Genomic DNA, 19,815 nt, shown 5'->3' with positions numbered 1-19,815 from the left:
TGTTCTCTTTCATTTTTATATTCATTACCAGTTTTCTGTGAAAGGAAAAATTAAAAATGAGTGTTAAATGATTTTTTCCAGAGATAGTTATCAGAACAAATGGGAATAGATAAACTATTATTAAAGTGTCATAAGTAAATGAAAATTAATTTGAGTTATGTTTTCTTTTTATCTCAGCATAACTATAATTTATTGCATCTGACATAAAAAATTATGTAAATGTGTGTGTGTGTGTGTTTGGTTTGCTTAAGTTCCTGGGATGCAATATACTATAAATGGATTGGTTTTTACAATGGGGATTAATTAACTTAGTTAGTATTCTAAGGCCATGAAAATGTCCCAATTAAGGCATCAATAAAATGATACCTGAACTCTGAAGACAGAACACCATCATCTGGTATAACTCTGTAATTGGAAGTTAAATGATGATGTCTTCTGGTCATTCTCTCCAAGATTTCCTTGCTTCCAGCTTCTGGCTTCAGAGGCTTCCTCTCTGAGCTTCTGTGGATCCTTTAACAGCTTCTGCACACCTTTCTCTATATGCTTCTCTGGGGTTTTTCTGTTTTTTATCCCTTCATAAAGGACTCCAGTAAAAGGATTCAGACCCTCCTTAGGTGGGGTGGTCACATTGCATTTGAAGTAACTGAAACAAAAGTTTCCACATAGAGCAGGTCTGTATCATCAGGAATGGATTAAAAGAATATGGGCTTTTCTGGAGAATATAACAGCTTCATACTAGCAAAATCATTATAAAAAATTTTAAATCATATTTGTAATTTTAAAAATAAAGGTAAAATTTTAAAACACTTCATTTTGGTTATAACTGAGGAGCCTCCTTAATCATAAAAATTGTCTTCATGTCTGACTGACATTCTACTAGATATCTTAAAACTACTTCAATCATTCCCCTATGACTGTACAATAGTTTTGTTCTTGCATTATAAGAAATATTTGGTTGAATCAATCACAAAAATGTATGTAAGTGCTTTTCTTGAATCATTTTAGTATAATCCACAAGGCTTTCATTACTGATCATCTAATATTATGAAATTATTCCTCCAGAATCTTTCATAATTTTTAATATATTTTATGTCAGTAAATATTTTCAAATTAATGAATATCTGATTTTACAAGGATAGATTTCATTTGATTCTTTACGTTCATTCCAATTTTCATATCTGTCTCTAGTGCTCCCTTTAGTATTCCTTGCAGAGCTGGTCTCTTGTTCACAAATTCTCTCAGTGATTTTTGTCTGAAAATGTTTTAATTACTCCCTCATTTTTGAAGGACAATTTTGCTGGATATAGAATTCTTGGTTGGCTGTTTTTCTCTTTTAATAATTTAAATATATCATCCCACTGTCTTCTTGCCTCCATGGTTTCTGCTGAGAGATCTACGCATAGTCTTATTGCGCTTCCCTTGTACATGATGGATTGCTTTTCTCTTGCTGCTTCCAAGATTCTCTCTTTCTATTTGACCTCTGACATTCTGATTAGTAAATGTCATGGAGTACATCTATTTGGATCTATTCTCTTTGGGGCACGCTGCACTTCTTGGATCTGTCATTTTAAGTCTTTCATAAGAGTTGGGAAATTTTCAGTGATAATTTCCTCCATTAGTTTTTCTCCTCCTTTTCTTCTTCTGAACCAACCACAACACGTATATTCATGTGCTTCATTGTCTTTCAGTTCTCGGAGTCCCTGTTCATATTTTTTCATTATTTTCTCTATATTTTCTTTTTCTTGATGGATTTCAGATGTTCCATCCTCCAGTTCACTAATCCTATATTCTGTCTCTCAAAACCTGCCATTGTAGGATTCCATTGTTTTTTTCTTCTCTTCTACCATGACTTTCTTTCACATAAGTTCTGTAATTTGTTTTTTAAGCCTTCTGATTTCTTCTTTTTCTTCATTCCTTGCCTTCTTTATATCCTCCCTCAATTCATTGATTTGGTTTTTGACGAGGTTTTCTGTTTCTGTCCATATATTCTGAATCAATTATTTCAGCTCCTGTATCTCATTTGAATTGTTGGTTTGTTCCTTTGACTGGGCCATATCTTCAATTTTCCTAGTGTGATTTGCTATTTTTTGCTGGCTTGTAGGCATTTACTTACCTTAATGAGTTTATTCTGGAGGTTGCTTTCACTTCTTTTACCCAGGGTTTTCTTGCTGGATGAATTTTTGGACTATCTGTTCTTTAACATTTAGCTCAACTTTATCTGGACCTCTAGCTTGAGTTTTGTTTAACAGAGGAGAATTTTTCAGTTCTTCTTTTCTTGTTTCTTGCCCTGTTTGTATGGTGCCTTTCCCCAAACACACTTAGGAGGGTCTACTTAGGTATTATAGACCCCAGATGGATTTTCCCAGACCAAACTGGCCTCCTATCAGGAGGAAAGAGTCACCTGCATCAGTTTTCCCTGAGGGTGAGACCCAGCAAGTTAAAGGACTTTCCTGGGAAGTCTCTGTACTCTGTTTTTCTTATGCTGCCCAGTATGTGGTGCTTGTCTGCCTGCAGGTCCCACCCATATAAGATGATGTGGTACCTTTAACTTTGTCAGACTCTCCCTGCTGGGAGTTTCATGGAAACAGAGGAGAGGTTGTAGACTGGTTTTAATGGCTTCAAATTACTAAGCCCTGATGTCTGAATTCCTTGAGGGAGGGATCCCACCTGAGTTGGGCTTCATCCCTCCCCTGGGGAAGGCACGGTCTCCAGACAAGCCCTCAAATGAGCTTGTTTCTGCCTATGCCTGGGGCCATGCCACCTGAGAAGCCCTGCTGCTGTATCCAAAGGCATTCAAGCCTTTGTAGAAACACAGTCACAAAAACCTCTTTTTCTTTCATTTTTTTTCTTTTTCTATCAGCCCTGCCCCCTTGGTGCCAGGGCAAAAATGAGCAACCTCCACTTTGACCAAGTTCACCTGAGCTGGAGGCCTATTTTTAGTAGTTAGAATTTGTTAATTAATTCTACAATTGCCATTTGGTTGGGCTCAGCCCCTGCTGCTGGTAAAGTCTCTTTCCTTTCCCCTCTGGGAAGCAGCTTGTGGAGGAGGGGCACTGGCCACCATGGCTTGGGGAACTCACAGTTCTGGGGGGCTCACAGCTGGTCCAGCTGGTCCAAACTGCAGTACGCTGTGTGTCCAGTCAGTGACGTGGCCCCAGGAGTTGTTCTGTACTGCTTCTGGTTATTTAGTATTTGTTCTGGAGGATGAACTAAAATGCATACATTGCTAAGACACCATCTTGGCCCGGAATCTATTCCAATTTTCGTGCAGTATTTTTTCACCAAGGAGTATAACAGAGGGGTTTCTGCAATTGATTGCTCACCATGCAGAGGAACATGTTTATTTACTGTTTGTTATTCTGTACTCTAAATCATCTATTCATTTGTCTGTGGAGTCATAAAATGTATGGTTAACTTGAATGTGTTTTTTTATGTTGTATGGTGAGGTCACATTTCATTATTTTCTATGTGAGTATTCCATTATTACAGCACCATTTGTTGAAATTTTTGTTTGTTCTGTTTGTTTTTGTTTGTTTTTTGGGAAGTGCACAGACTGGGAATCAAACTTAGGTCTCCCTCATGGCAGACAAGAATTCTACCACTGAACTACTCTTGTACCCTTTTGAATGTGCTTTCAAATGGTATAAATACTAATATCCACTCCATGTAAAGTTTGTCCATCTCTTGGAGTCATTTTAATTAATATTTTGCTACTTTTTTACTTAACAGTACTTCTAAGAATTATATAATTAAATGTGTCAAATTGCTCCCTTGTGATTTTTTATTACTTCAAAATAATAGTTGTTAATCTATTGCATTTAGTTTACTTTATTTAACATCATTTTATATTGCATATGCAAAGATGACTATGTGTGTACTGAGATCAAAATGCTTTTGAGATTTTTTTTGCAACAGTTTTAAAGAAAAGCAGGAAACATTTTCATGTATGCTGAAAAGTATTTCTCACTAAGTCCATTTTTATTTAGTTAATATAAACAACAAATTCCATGTTTTTGAATAAAATATAAAGCCATAAGAAGTTTATTTATTTCATTTCCATATCATGTAGAGCCTATCATAACCCGAGAGAAACTGGCCTTAGTTTACACAATTTGCTGCTGCTCCATTTCTAATTTTCTCTAGTAAACATTTCTTAAGCATAGAATTTTCATACTCAGTACAATAATCAAATTTTTATGGATACTCCCTTTTTAGTTCAGTCATTAATTTTACTATAATAATTCAAATGACAGTACCTACACTGTGTTAGTCTTTTCATTGATGAATTCACAAGGTTGTTGTAAGTTTTCATCATTGATGCATGTTCCTGCAATGGTCAATCAAAAAATGGTTGATGATCTTTCATCAGTTAATATTCATTGATAATTCTTATTGATTTATATTGGATAGACTTATGCAGAATTTTCATAGAAGACTCTGTAATATTGAATTATGTTTTTCAGATATGATTCTCTGATAACAGACAAAAGGTAAATGACATGGGGGAGGTTTTCTTTTGCATCTGCGCATTTTGTTGAGATATATTCACACATCATATATTCCACCAAAATTATCAATCAATATTTTCAGAATCACCACTTAGTTGTACATCATTATCAAATTAAATTTTAGATAATTTTCTTTGTATCAAAGAGAAAAATAACAGATACATGTCAGAGACCTGGGTTGGATTCTCAGTGCCTGACCATTGAAAAAAATAAATATATGCAGATAGACATAAAAAAGAAAATAAAAAAACACCCAATATCACTTACCCATCATTATTGACCCCTAGTATTGGCATGGTACACCTGTTAATGTTGATAAAAAAATTTAAGACATTAATGTCAAATATTGACTATAGCTCAGATTAGGTAATTTTCCCCATCTAACACTCTGCTAACTCTTTGTACAAATGCTGTACATTTTTAGTAATTCATAGAAGAACTTATTTCTGTTTGTAGTGTTAATCAGTGGCATACTGACTAACTGACTTTAAACAACCCCTTTCAATCAAATTCACCTACCATATGACAGTGTTACCTATAACTCCAATAACGAGCTACCACCACCTCTACCCATTCCCAAATATTTATGTTCAACCATCTTAACAATTCTGAGCATATTATGTAACTGCTCTTCCTTCTGTATTTTCTGCTTATCTCTTGGCACCCTATATTCTACATTTTCAAGGCAGTGAGTTTACATATTCTAGATATCTCTCCTTTTGTGTCTGACTTATTTCACTGAACATTATGTCTTCAAGTTTCATCTAAGTTACCACACACTTCAGAGCCCATTTCCTCCAACTGCTTCAAAATATTCCATTTTATGTATATACCCTATTTTCTTTATCCATTCATCTATTGATGGACATTTGAAATATTTCCATACTTTGGCAGTTGAAAATACTGCAATTATGATCAATGGTGTGCAAATGCCTGTTACTCTCTCTGCTTTCAGATCTTCTGGATATATACTGATTATATTTCCATTTCTGGCATATTGCATTCCAGCACCTTTAACAAACAAATACAGCAGAATTCCTTTTATTCAAATTTTTGGAAGAGTTTGAGTAGAAGGTTATTAGTTCTATCTGGAAAGTTTGATAAAATTGCCCTGTGAGGTCAACTGGTTCTTAGCTTTTGTTTATAGGGAGACTTTTGATAACTGATTAAGTCTCTTTCCTCATGATTGGTTTGGATGATACCTTCTATGTATCCTCCAGTCAGTATAGGTTGTTTGTGTGTTTGTAAGAAATTATCCAAATCATCTTAAGTTTAGTTTGTTGGCTTACAGGGGTTCATAGAAGCCTCTTATACTTCTTTTTTATTTCTAAGGGGTCAATGTAAATACACACCATTAACTGTGATTTTATTGCTTTGCATCTCCTCTAGTTTTTACTTTGTCCATTTAACTGTTTCGTGTCAGGCACGACATTCGCCGGCATGGTTCCCTGGCAGGGAAATCGATGACTTCATGATCGCCACACCGATTGGTCTCTGCCTGCCAGAAGCACCGGCCCGCTGGAGCGGCGGGGCACCAGACCATCCCTCAGGTTCCCTGACCAGCACTTGCCACCAACGCGTCGGCGGCCGGGGGTTGGGGAGTGGGCGGGGCCTCGTGCTCAGCTATCCCTCCCGCGGACCTGCACCCCGGCTGTTTGCCACAAAGCTTTGTGAGGCAGGAGCTGTGGCCCGTGCCTTTTAATTTTTAAGTATTACGTTTTGAATACCTAAAAAAATCACCAAATAAAAGCAAACATTCTTAACTTTGGCTCATTCTGCTCTCCTTATATAATCAGTAATTCACAATATCATCCCATAGTTGCATATTCATCATCACGATCATTTCTTGGAACATTTCCATCTGTTCAGAAAATGAAATTAAAAGAAAAGAGAAAAAATTTTTACATGCCGTACCCCTGACCCCTCCCTTTCATTGATCACCAGCATTTCCAACCAAATTTATTTTAACATTTGTTCCCCCTATTATCTCTTCTGATTCCACATGTTTAGTCATCTGTTGACAAGGTAGATGAAAGAAGCTTTGGACACAAGGTTTTCACAATCACACAGCCACATTGTGAAAGCTATATCATTCTACAATCCTCTTCAAGAAACATGGCTACTGGAACGCAGCCCTGCATTTTCAGGCACTTTCCTCCAGCCTTTCCATTCCATCCTGCCAGTCATCATCTTTTGTTGCTCATAGGGGCCTCCAACTCTCTCGGCGAACTCAGCTGGTGAACTCACTGCTCCCCTTGTGCCATGTAGGACTTGCCCCCAGGGGTCTAAATCTCCCTGGAAACATGGGACAGGGCTCACTGGACCAGCCGGTAACCAGCATAAAGGGAATGAGAAAGCCTGCTTGACCCAAAGGAGAAGCAAGAAATGAGACACAGGAAGGATTCAGGGGCCAAGAGCTTTCAAGCAGTCCTGATGTAATTCTGCTGGTGACTCATAGGCATTCTCTGGACATCAATTTTCCTTTATGGTGGAGTGGAGTGGAGTGGCTGCAGGCTGCTCAACCTGAAACTGTTGAGCTCTGTTCCCCAAGCCTTGACTCTTGAAGATGATCATCGAAAGATTCCACTTTCACAACGGGAATGTGCTCTTGGGAAATCCGTTTTTCCTGCTGCTCCTTTCATCCAGGCTATGGATTGATGGGCAAAAACGGTGTGGAGAGAGAATCAATAAATAATAGAGAGCAGGAAGGGTAAAGCAAATAGTGTATTTGTATATGCCAGTGGTGAACGAGAAGGAGGGAGAAAAAGTATGGCTTGTATGAGCCCTTTTCTTCCTGTGAGTTCTTCTTGGAGTCTACAAAATGATCACGGTCCTAACTGCACACCTGTGTGATGAGACTGCGAGCTGTTGATTATCCACCTGGATGCATGCCCTGGTGTCAATGTTTAGGACAAAAATAATTTTCCAAAGACTTAAGAAAGAGTGCAGCTGATATATACAGATTTATTCCCAAGTCCCCGCTTTCCCAGGACTGGCAACCTCAGCACAGGTGCAGCCAGTTTGCAATCATTCGATTCCTCACCCAGGCGGTACTTGTAATGAGTTGCCTGTCACCAACCATTGAATCAATAAACCTGAAAAGAGATGCGATCAGCAGGCGGTCTCCCATCCAAACCCGCACCGCCCCTGACCCTGCTTAGCTTTGCAGCTCAACTAGGAGCATGTGCACTGAAGCCATTTCAGAACTTGAGACCACAGCCACCACCTGCATCCCCAAGAGATGAGGCTGGGGCGGCTGCACTGCTTAGCTGGATTGTGGTGAGGGGCCCTCACCAACCTGCTGTCTGTCTCCCGACCGCAGGACCCTACTGGCCGCCAACCCTGTGCCAGTGTCACCCTAGTTAGGCCTCCCACGCGCTCCCCGCCACATCGGGTGCTCAGAGCCCTACACCTTTCCACACAGCCTGCAGCCCAACTCTCTGGGGTCCCTTCCAGCACCCTGATCCCCCTGCCAGGCCGACCCCTTCTGCTCTACCCACTCCACACACCCGACGGACACACCGCTGCCTGGGTTCAGCTTCTCCCCACCACCGCTCCCAAACCGTCAGAAGGATTCAGTAGCCAAGAGGTTTCAAGCAGTCCTGATGTTATGCGGCCAGCATCTTCCACTGGCAGTAGAGATTGATGCCTTCATGCTCTCCACGCTGATTGGTCTCCCCCTGTCGGAAGCCCTGGCCCTTTGGAGTAGTGTGCCTCCAGACCTTCCCTGGGTTCACTGACTCGCCAAGTTGCCACCAGTGCCCTGACTGCAAGCGGCTGTGCGGTGGGCAGGGCCCCCTACTCAGCTCCCCCTCCTCTGGCCCTGACCCCTGCCTGATTGCAACAGACCTTTTTTAGGCAGGTGGTGTGGGCTGTGCATTTTTAGATTTAAAAAAATTTTTCTGTTTAGTTTTTTGAATGCCAAAAAACCCCAAATAAATGCAAACATTCTTAACTTGTGATCATTCTGTTCTCCATACATAATCAGTAATTCACAATATCATCACATAGTTGCATATTCATCATCATGATCATTTCATGAAACATTTGCATCTATTCAGAAAATGAAATAAAAAGAAAACAGAAAAAAATTATACATACTATAACCCTAACCCTTCCCTTTCATTGATCACTAGCATTTCCAACTAAATTTATTTTAACACTTGTTCCCCCTTTAATTGATTTTTTCCATATCTTCTACCTGTCTGCTGACAAGGTAGACAGAAGAAGCATCAGACACAAGTTTTTCACAATGACACAATTCCTTTTTGAAAGCTATATCATTATGCAATCATCTTCAAGAAATATGGCTACTGGAATACAGCTCGTCATTTTCAGGTACTTCTCTCCAGCTTCTCCATTACCTCCTGCCAGTCATCATCTTTTGTTGCTAACAGTGGCCTCGCCTCCTCTGACCAACTCAATAGTCTGTGGAACAGAGAGATTACCATGGCTCTATGCAAAATGCTCCAGAGATATTTTGCACTTCCAATGAGTTCTGTTATTTAAAGAATTCATAATTGAATTGTTTTAAGTTTTTTTCCTATTTGATAGGTTCCTAAATTGAATCTATCTCTATTTAAATATTCTTGACACATATCCTTTTGTGTTTCATTAAATATTTGATATTGTTCAATCATTTCCACATCCATTTTTCAAGCTCATACTTGCATAATTTATGGATTGTTTTGGAATATATTTTCCAAATTGTTAAGATATTTTGGATAATGGTTCATACGGTGTTGAGGTGAAGACAAGATATATCACATGAAAAACACCATGGATCAATACTTTGTCATGAACCTATAAATTTGAGACAATCTCAAATTACTGAAAAATGCCAAACTGGAAGAGACTATTGAGTATTATGAATAAGAAGATTCGATTCAAATGCCATTTTTGTATCCACCATTTTACAAATAACTTTACCAAGCAAGAAAGTGCTTAGTATTGTGTCACAACTGTGGAATAAAGACATGATAATATTATAGCACTGCATCCAAACAAAATCTGTTTTACTTATTGAAAAGTGGACTGTACCTACTTATCCCTTGACACATAATATCCTTTCCTTTTCTGATACTTTTACTGAGATATATGCAGGCACCTTATAATCTGTAAAGTATGTAATCAATTGTTCACAATGTCATCACATAGCTGTATAATCATCATCATAATAGTTTTCAGAATATTTGCATCACTCCAGAAAAATTAATAAGAAGACAAAAGAAAAAATCCATATACCTCACAGCCCTTATGTCTCCCTCTCATTGACCACTAGTATTGAAATCTACCCAATCTTTTTAAACCCTTAACCACCCCCACTATTTATTTTTTACCTCATTTTTCTGCTTATCTGTCCATTCCATGGCTAAAAGGAGCATCAGACAAAAGGTTTTCACAATCACACAATCATGTGGTAAACACTATATAGTTATATAATCATCTTCAAAAATCAAGGCTACTGGAATATAGTTCAACAGTTTCAGGTACTTCCCTCTAGCCACTCCAATACACCATAAACTAAAAAGGGATATCTATATAAAGTATGAGAATAACTTCCAGGATAATATCTTGAGTCTGTTTGAATTCTCTCAGCCCCTGAATCTTTTTTTCCCTCATTTCTCTCTTTCCCCTCTTGGTCAAGAAAGCTTTTTCAATACCATGATGCCAGGCCTTGGTGAATCCCAGGAGTTGTGTCCCACATTGCTAGGGAGATTAAAACCCCTAGAGTCAAGTCCCATGTAGGAATGAGGGCAATGAGTTCATCTGCTGAGTTGACTTAGAGAGGGAGGGTATATTTGAGCAACAAAAGAGGTTTTCTGGGGTAATACTTAGAATAAGTTTCATAGCAGTGAGCCCCAAGATGGAAGGTTCAGCCTATTGAATTCATTGTCCCCACTTGTTGTGAGAATATCAGGAATACACCTGGGGAAGTTTTATAGTTTGTCCTTCCTTCCACATCCCACGAGGAGAATTTGGAAATACTACTATATCCTCTCTCCAAATTACTCTAGAATATATTGGGACATCACAGTAACACGTATAAAGTAATCAGATCTCACTCTCTGTTCAAAATTCCACATAATTATGGGGTTCACACAAACTAACCATACAAGTTACATTAGATAATGCACTATGAAAAATATAATTTTGTGCAAAATAATCTTCTCTTCTTTTGGTCTCACATTGAAGTTGAAGCTTCAAAATATTGACCATATAATGCTTTGCCCTGTAATGTGATTTACCTCAGCTCTACCCAGATCAGCTTCATTCACACCTCTAGTTAAATTCTGATCACTTTTTCAACTTTTTAAAAGTTCCTAGAAACTATGCTGACATTCATAACTTCAGAGCTCTAATTCTGAGCCTCACGTGTCATGCAAATACTTAAAATTCTAGGGAATGACCAGGTTATACACTAACAGCTCAGTATCTCAGAATTAAAGAAAAAAACAGTTATAATCCTGGAATAGGTGTGACTATTGATAGACCTTACAATCTGGGGATCTTTAAAATAGGCCTCAACCTGATAATGCGTGCTTTCAAATTCAATTCTCCAAGTTTGTGTATTACAGCTTGTCCACATGTGTGAGGCATTATAGTAATTTGTTTCTGACATTTCATTCAACATATAGTCTTCAAGGTTCATTTACCTAGCCATATGCCTCACAATGTCATTCCTTCTTGTAGGTGCTCAATAACCCATTGTACATGTACTTCAGTTTCCCCTTCTTTCCCTCAATTGTTGTGCCCTTATGCCACCTCCATCCATTGTAAAGCACCAACACTGCTGCCATAAATAGCCATGTGCAAACGTATCTTTATTTCCCCACTCTCAGTTCTTCCAAGTATACAGCTTGCAAAGGTTTACAGGATCATATGGAAACCCTACCTCAAGCCTCCTGTGGAAACACCACACTGCCATCCAGAAGGGATGCACCACTCTGCTTCCCAACCAATAGTGAATCAGTACAATTCTTTCTTCAGCACTTGTATCTCTCTGTTAATTTTTAAACAGTTGTATTTGCACACCATACATTTCATCCTAAGTAAAAAATCAAAGGTTCCCAGTAGAGTCACATATTCATGCCTTTGTCACCACCATCTATATGAAGACATTTCCTTTTCATCCACAAAGAATCCCATACCACTCCCTTATATACCATGCTTATAGACATTTAGATTTGGCATGTTGCCTTTGTTATATTCAATGGAAGCATATTACAATGTTACAACTAACTTTATACCATCACTTGCATTGATTGTATTTTTTATGTGTACCATCCCATTTTCAATACCTTGCAATATTGACATAAAATTTTTCTCCCTCATGCAAAAAATTCTCAGATTTTTACATTGAATCGAATCATTTTCAATCCTAGGCATTCCTAAGTTATGCCATCTCAGTTATATCATCTATTTTCCCTTCTGGTTTTATACATGCCCCCAGTGCTTCTCCCTCAAATATACTCACATTCAACTTCTTCCAGTGTATTTATATAATTGTGCTACCATCAGAAAATATTGAGCTATCCATTCATAAATCTTTACAATAGGTCACTTTGCACATTCTGTGATGCTTAATTTCTACCCTCTTTCTATCTTCTGAAAACCTGTGCTCTTAACCTTAACTCTCAAAGTTCACTTATAAATATTAGTTCATATTAGTGACACTGTACAGTATTTGTCCTTTTGTTTCTGACTAATTTCACTCAGATAATGACATCCAGGTTGTTCTAGTTTGCTAGCTGCCAGAATGCAACACACAGAGACATATTGGCTTTTAATAAAAGGGGATTTATTTCATTAGTTCTTCAGAGGACAGACAGCTACCTTTCAACTGAGGTTCTTTCTTATGTGGGAAGGCACAGGGTGATCTCTTGCTGGCCTTCTCTCCAGGCCTCTGTGTTCCAACAACTTTTCCTGGTGTGATTTCTTTCTGCGTCTCCAAAGGCCTGGGCAGAGCAGCAAGTGCTGAGATGAGGTATGCTGAGCTGCTTGGGCTGTGCTACATTGCACTCTCTCATTTAAGCACCAGCCAGTTAAGTCAAATGTCATTCATTGCACAGGCATGCCTCCTAGCTCACTGCAGATGTAATGAGCAACAGATGAGGTTCACATACCATTGGCTCATGTCTGCAGCAACAGAACTAGGGGTCTTCACCTGGCCAAGTTGACAACTGAATCTAACTACTACATAGGTTCATCCATGTTGTTACATGCTTCATGGCTTTATTCTGTTCTACAGCAGTGTAGCATTCCATCATATGTATACACAACTTGTTTAGCAACTTATCCATTGATGGAAATTTGGGCTGTTTCCATCTCTTGGCAATTGTGAATAATGTTGCTATAAACATCAGTGATCAAAAGGCAGTTTGTGTCCTTGCCATCAGTTTCTTTGAATAAATACCTAGTTATGGGATTGCTGGATCATATTTCAATTCTATACTTAGCTTCCTGAGGAACCACCAAATGCCTTCCAGAGTGGTTTTACCAGTCTACATTCCCACCAACAGTGAATAAGTGTGCTTCTATTTCCATATCCTCTCCAGCACTTGTTGTTTTCTATTTTTTGATAATGGCCACTCTAGTGGGTGTGAGATAATATTTCATTGTGGTTTTGATTTGCATTTCTCTAATAGCCAGTGAAGTTGAGCATTTTTTCATATGCTTTTTAGACATTCATATTCACTCTTTTGAAAAGTGTCTGCTCCTATATTTTGCTCATTTTTAATCGGGTTGTTTGACTTTTTGTTGTTGTATTATAGAACTTCTTTTGCTGTTTTCTGGGGTGATGGTGGGGAAAATGGTAAGAAATCACCACCATAACATCCTGGAGTGGAAATATCAAGTAGGTTAGCATCTTCATTGTGGCACGTTGGAGAGACTGGACCCCATAGCTGAGCAATTCGAATTTTCACCCAACTGAAAAGCCACAAAGGGAACAGAGAGAGCAACCAGGGAAAGACAAAGATGGGGAATACCCCACCTACTGGCTAATGTAGTTTTGGTTACTAAAGCAATAAATAAATTAGACATAATTTAATGAAATTCCTATGGAAGAATACCAACACTACTGGGCAAAAGGAGGATCCTTGCAATTTCATATTTAAGACCCTCATAAAAGTCATAAGAATTATGAGTCAGAGGGCACAAAGGATTGAAAACATTTAGACACCCACATTCTCATGCTCTGAGTCAAGGAAGAAGGGAAGTGGTTCTTCATAAATCCTCCCTGAGCCCGGACCAGTACAGTGAAGAAGACAATTGCCACTGTGAGCATAATGTGTCAGATTGGCAAGAAAATCCCCCTCACCTGTACCCTGATCTTATTCCCTTGAAATATCATTAAGAGTATGGCCAAAGTCCCTGGTTCCATGTCAGCCATATGTTAACGTTTAGGTAAAAGAGAAAAGGGAGATGTCAACCTTAATGGGACTAATAGATGCAGAAAATGACAATAATCTAGAGGCAACTCAAAGGCAATGAAAACCTAGTGAAATGGGGGGGTTTAAACAGATTCACTTTCATGTTATAGGTACAAACACAAGTGGTCTGGGCAGGTAGATCATTGAGCCTCTCATCCTATCCAGATTATCCCACCGGGTCCTGGACACAGATAAAACTCTCACAAGGCTTAGTTCAGACATTTCTATTTGTTCCCTTGACTTGTGCTGCACTGTTCATGTCCTATGAGACATTTTTTGGCTTTCCAGAAGATATTATGTCAGAAAACAACTTTTAACTTGGGATCCAAACTATACATCAATGACCCAATTATGGGGCATCCAATGGACTCTTTGTTCTGCATATCAACCTCAAGGCACAGGAGAGATTGGACATTTTAAAGAACAAGTAATATACTGGTTAAAGCAGTTTATGGATGGGAGCAATGTAACATCAATCTGCATTAAATTGGAAAGGAAGATTATGCCATTTTGAGTCTGTTTTGCACCCCAGAAAACCCATGTCCTTGAATCCTCATTCAATATTGCTGCATGGAAGTTTTTTGATTATCCACGGAGATGTGATCCACCCAATTGTTAATGGTAACTTTTGATTTTATGGTTTCCATGGAAATGTGTCTCCACCCATTCAGGGTGAGGTGTGCTTACTAGAGCCCTTTAAGTATGAATCACTTTGGAAAAAGTTTCAATGCCCACTCAGTCAGAGGCCTTTGGAGATGAAGAAGGAAAGTGCCCCTAGGGGAACTTCATGAAACAAAAAGAGTGGAGAGAAAGCTGGCAGACATCACCATGTTTGCCATGTGCCTTTCCAGTTGACAGAGAAACTCTGAATGTCATTGGCCTTCTTCAACCAAAGTATCTTTCCCTGGATGCCTTAGATTGGACATTTCTATAGCCTTGCTTTAATTTGGACATTTTCACAGCCTTGGAACATATAAACTTGCAACTTAATAAATTCTTCCTTTTAAATGCTGTTCCATTTCTGGTATATTGCATTCCAGCAGCTTGCAAACTAGAACACATTTTGGTACCAGAGAAATGAGGTGCTGCTGCAGTTTGCAAACCCCAAACATGTGGTAATGGCTTTTTAAATTGAAAAGGGGAAGATTCTGGAAGAGTTGTGAGGAGTTGATAGAGAAGACCTAGAATGTTTTGAAGAGACTGTTGGTAGAAGTGTGGACTCTAAAGAGCCTTCTGATGAGGCTAGATAGAAATTAGGTGTCTAGAAATTGTAAACTGGAAGAAAAGTGATCCTTGTTTTAAAATGACAGATAATCTGGCAAAAATGATAGTAGTTTTGGCTGGAAGACAGATTTTAAAAACCATGAAACTGGATGTTTTGAAAAAGAGCTTTCCAAAATAAATGTGGAGAGTTCAGCCTGGTTTCTCCTTGCAGCTTATAGTGAAATGCAAGAGAAAAATATGAATTGAGAACAGAACTCTTGAGTAAGAAAGAAACCACAAGTTAATTTTCTGGAAAATTCTGGGCTTCCTGGGAGGGAGACTCCAAAGAATAGTGCCTTATGTGAGGATTTAACCAAACATGGAACCAGTCAACCATTACAGGAAAAGCCTGTATTGGAGATGTAGTAATCCAGGAAAGACTTGTGGAAAGTCCTTTTGTCTGATAGGCATGATCCAAACCTACTGAAATAGGAAAAGCCAGCAGGAGTGGGATCTGTATAGATAGAACCACTGCCACTCTGGACTGAGAGGGACAGAAAGGGAACACACTGGAGGAAAAATAACTTCAGAGACAGAACTATGGAAGCTAAAGTCTAAAGTCAAGAAACCTTGGACCAGGAGAGTAGACCCACTCAAGCACATGGAGAAGGTGAGTTTTCCCCAAAGGCAAAGGGTGGGCCTTACCGCAGTGGAAGAGTTCTGCTGCCTCAGGCCTTGGAGAGGGTAGAGCATGCTCCTTGGAGATTGTGGAGAGCCTCACTCCACCTCATGAGGGCTTGAGCATGTGCCCTGGAGATGGGAGAGAGCCCAGGTGTGGCCCCAATGCTTGGAGAGGATGGAGCTGAGAAAAAGGTGATTTCCCTAATGTCCCCCAAAGTTGCATTTGGAGAGAGGCAGGCCACTGAGTAGGCCCTTGGAAAGGGTGGAACTGTCACTTTCCAAAGCCCTGAAGATAAATAAATCTCAGACTTTGAAGTCTAATGGAGTTTGTCCTGCAGGTTTCCAGAACTGTTTGGGTCCAGTGACCCCTGTGTTCCTTCCAATTTGTCCCTATGGAAATGGGAATATGCATCCTATGACTGTCTCTCCTTGTACATTGGCAGCAAATAATTTGTCCTGAGTTTTACATGTCCACAGCCAGAGGAGAATTTTGCTTTAGGACAGACCATGCCTGTAGCTGACTTTGATGAGATTTTGTATTGTTTCTGATTTATATTGCATTTATATTGTTATTGGAATTGTTTAAGGATTTCTGATGTTGTGATGGAATGAATGTATTTTGCATTTGGAAAGGTCATGTATTTTAGGATTTCAGAAGCTGGGATGTGCTAGTTTGAATTTGTGGTGTACCCCAAAAAGCCATGACCTTTAATCCCCATTCAACATTTCTGGGTGGATGCTTTTTAATTATCCATGGAAATGTGACTCACCCAATTGTGGATGGTAACTTTCGATTAGATGGTTTCCATGCAGGTGTCTCCACCCATTCAAGGTGGGGAGGCTTACTGGAGTCCTTTGAGCAGAACCATTTTGGAAAAAGCTTGAGAGCCCATGCAGCCAGAGACTTTTGGAGATATTATTATAAAATAGTTCTATCCATTATGCAGTGATATCCAATATTTAATGACTATATTAGATTCTGCCTTATTCTTATTTTCCCACAGTATTATCTGCATTTTAAAGAATCATGTCAATCTTAAAATCTCACATTCTAAATGTAAGCATTTTCAAATGCTTTCTTCTAAGAATTGCATATTATAAAGGAAATAATTTCTCATTGTAACCACTCTTTATACAGATACACTTTATTTGTAAACAATTTTTGAATGCAGAAATAACCACTGAAGGGGAATAAAACATCCAGGTACATAATCACTCTTATACTAGCAGTTAATGTATGACAGAGATGGGAACAGTACTACACAATAAAAGAATTATGTTCTATTTAGCATACGGTGATTATATATTAGGTATTCATGTTGGACAGAATAAAATTTCAACTCTGCCTCTCACCAACACAAATGATGTAGATTGAATGAACAATATAGGAAAAGTAAAAACTGTGATTATTTAGAGAAAGACAAAGGAGATTTCTTCAGCATTTCTGTGTCAAAAAGAAAGTCTTATACAAGAAACATATTGATAAATTTAATAGTAGCAGAGTTATTAATTATTCTTTCTCAAAAGATATAAAAAAGTACAAAGTTCTATGTAAAAAGCTGAGTGATGTGTATTTTTATGTCACACATAGTGTAGATAGGAATCTAACCAGAGGATTTCCATATTAACTTTACAGTATACTAAAACTTCAAATCACAGTCAGGGCAATCAGGGATATATATATAAATATATCTTTTCTTACACTATAATTTTAAATATATGGCAATATAAAATATTAATGAGTAATTTGAGCAGAGAGAACTCTCAGTTGTTACTGAGATGAGAATTAATTGGTATAGTCAGTTTAGAAAATCGTGTGGCATTTTTTTCAATATACTTTGCCTATGATATACTTTAGTAAACTCCCAATTCTAATGTAGACTTAGTTCTAAATCATGAATAATATCTGTTATGTGCTAGCTTCAGTTCTTCACTCTGGATGTAAAAATTTATTGCACACACTTTAACCAGTGTCAAAGAGAAAATAGTTTATGGCAAAGGTAATCAAGCTCTGAAACCAATGCTCAACCATTCCTTTGTCTTTTATTTTGCTTAAGCATACTACCTGGTAAAATTTTATATTACATTATACCAGAGCATAATCCTCTTCTAGGGAGGAGTACTAAAGTATTAAGAATGAAACAATTGACTTAAAAATATCTATTAAAATTGAAATTGGTTCAATTCCCAGTGCCTGCACATACCAAAAAAAATTTGAATATTACTATAGCCAATGCAAAATGTGAAAGTTTTTGTAAAAAAAGACAAGCTTTTATTATTATGGCTACTTACAATTCATAGATTACTTAATCATTTGAAGCCAGGAAGTTGGTTACATATTGGGAAGTGGGAAATATTACAACTAGATATTCTAATTAACCCTTTTAAAATTGAGTCATACCATCAATACTTATTGCCAATGGTTATAATTTTATATTCTCCTCTATAAGAGACAATGTGCATTGTGGTTTGCTTCTGGAACAAGCTATTGATGGTTCTAAACTGCTCAATATTTTAAAAGAAACCCTGATAAACTGTTAGCCCTGCTGAAAAATTAACACTCAAACATGTGACAACAAGGGACTATGAGAATATAGCCAACACCTGGAACTGATTTTACTGATCAACTAACAATTACTTAATTTTGTGTTTCATGCACAAACATTCATACACTCAATTTCCTAATCTCTAGAATGATGGGGGCACAGTAGTGGTATTTCTTACCTTACAGATCCACTATACCTGAATCCATAACTATGTCATTTATAATAGGGAATAACTGAATAAATAAGGATGTAAGGAGAAATATAAAGGTCTCAAGGTCATGTAGTAGTTCCTAAGTTCATGTGAGAATCAAGTAACTGAAATCAAGCCCATTTCCATCCACCTGTCTACCTAGTCAAGACTTAGAAATTATTTATTTTTTTCATCAAACGCATACATCTTCATGTCATGTCTCTCCTTAAAATCTTCCATAATCATTTATTCTAAGAAAAATACATTTCTTTGTTACTTCAAAATAATACATCAAAATAATAGGAAAATATTGTGGATATCAGTGATTAAGACAATAAAAAGGTACACATGGATTAATCTTAATACATTTTGATTCTGCCTATGAATATTGGTGTTCATTGTACATGGAGGAAGCCTTAGTGATAGGGAAACCTCATGAGGGATACATACTTTGAAGCATCTTAAACATCAGAAATATGTCACATACAGGAAAGTGAAAGAATATGTAAAACTGGCACATTGTACACTGATTGAAATTATTTCCTGGAGAAGAATCATATCCCATAACCTCACCCTAATACCAGAAACACTCAGCAGACAGTCATACACAGGCATTAAGCCATCCTAAATTTCCTGTCTATTGACATAGATACTGAACAAATTGTCAGGTAATGTCATGGGTAACTTTTGTGAATAAGGCCTGAGAAAAAAGAGACATTCAATATAGCATTGATAGGACACTCAATATCATGGCCTACTTACAACCTATTTATTATTACACAGAACACAGCAGGCAATTGCAGAGAAGGTCCAGAGTTCCTACTCTTCTTTCTATTACTTCATCAAAATTGTGAAGAATACTGAGGACTACACAGCTTTGGAAGAAATTGAGATTTTGAATAAGAAAGAACCCATAGAAACCTTTTAGAAATGACCACAAGTATATTGAGTCAATAAATGGGTCATTGTGACAGTTTAAGCCTTAGTTAATATGCACAAATAGATAAAGGATGATTAGGCATCTGTATTATGCAATAGAAAACATAATACAAACTAAAGAGGCCTAGATTACTAGGAGATATTATATATATCTACATACATAACTCTATGCATTAAAAATTCCTTTGCAGTGTTAGAAGAGATCTTGAGAAACATTTCTCATTATATACATTATAATATAAATACTATAAAAATACAGAAAAATAGATGATTATCCTAATCCTGAGATATTATGTTGGTGATTAAATATTACA

General features: G+C 37.8%; 1 long non-coding RNA gene across 4 annotated transcripts in view; it reads left to right on the top strand.

The window, feature by feature from the left end:
• LOC143672710 (uncharacterized) overlaps positions 1–19,815 on the top strand; it is a 425,488-nt gene that overhangs the window by 197,895 nt on the left and 207,778 nt on the right. The gene's annotated exons all lie outside the window — the stretch shown is intronic.

Source organism: Tamandua tetradactyla (genome assembly GCF_023851605.1).
Source record: "Tamandua tetradactyla isolate mTamTet1 chromosome 1 unlocalized genomic scaffold, mTamTet1.pri SUPER_1_unloc_2, whole genome shotgun sequence".
Lineage (NCBI taxonomy): Eukaryota > Metazoa > Chordata > Mammalia > Pilosa > Myrmecophagidae > Tamandua > Tamandua tetradactyla.
Note: the sequence above shows the minus strand (reverse complement) of the source record. Positions and strands in the feature narration are given on the sequence as shown.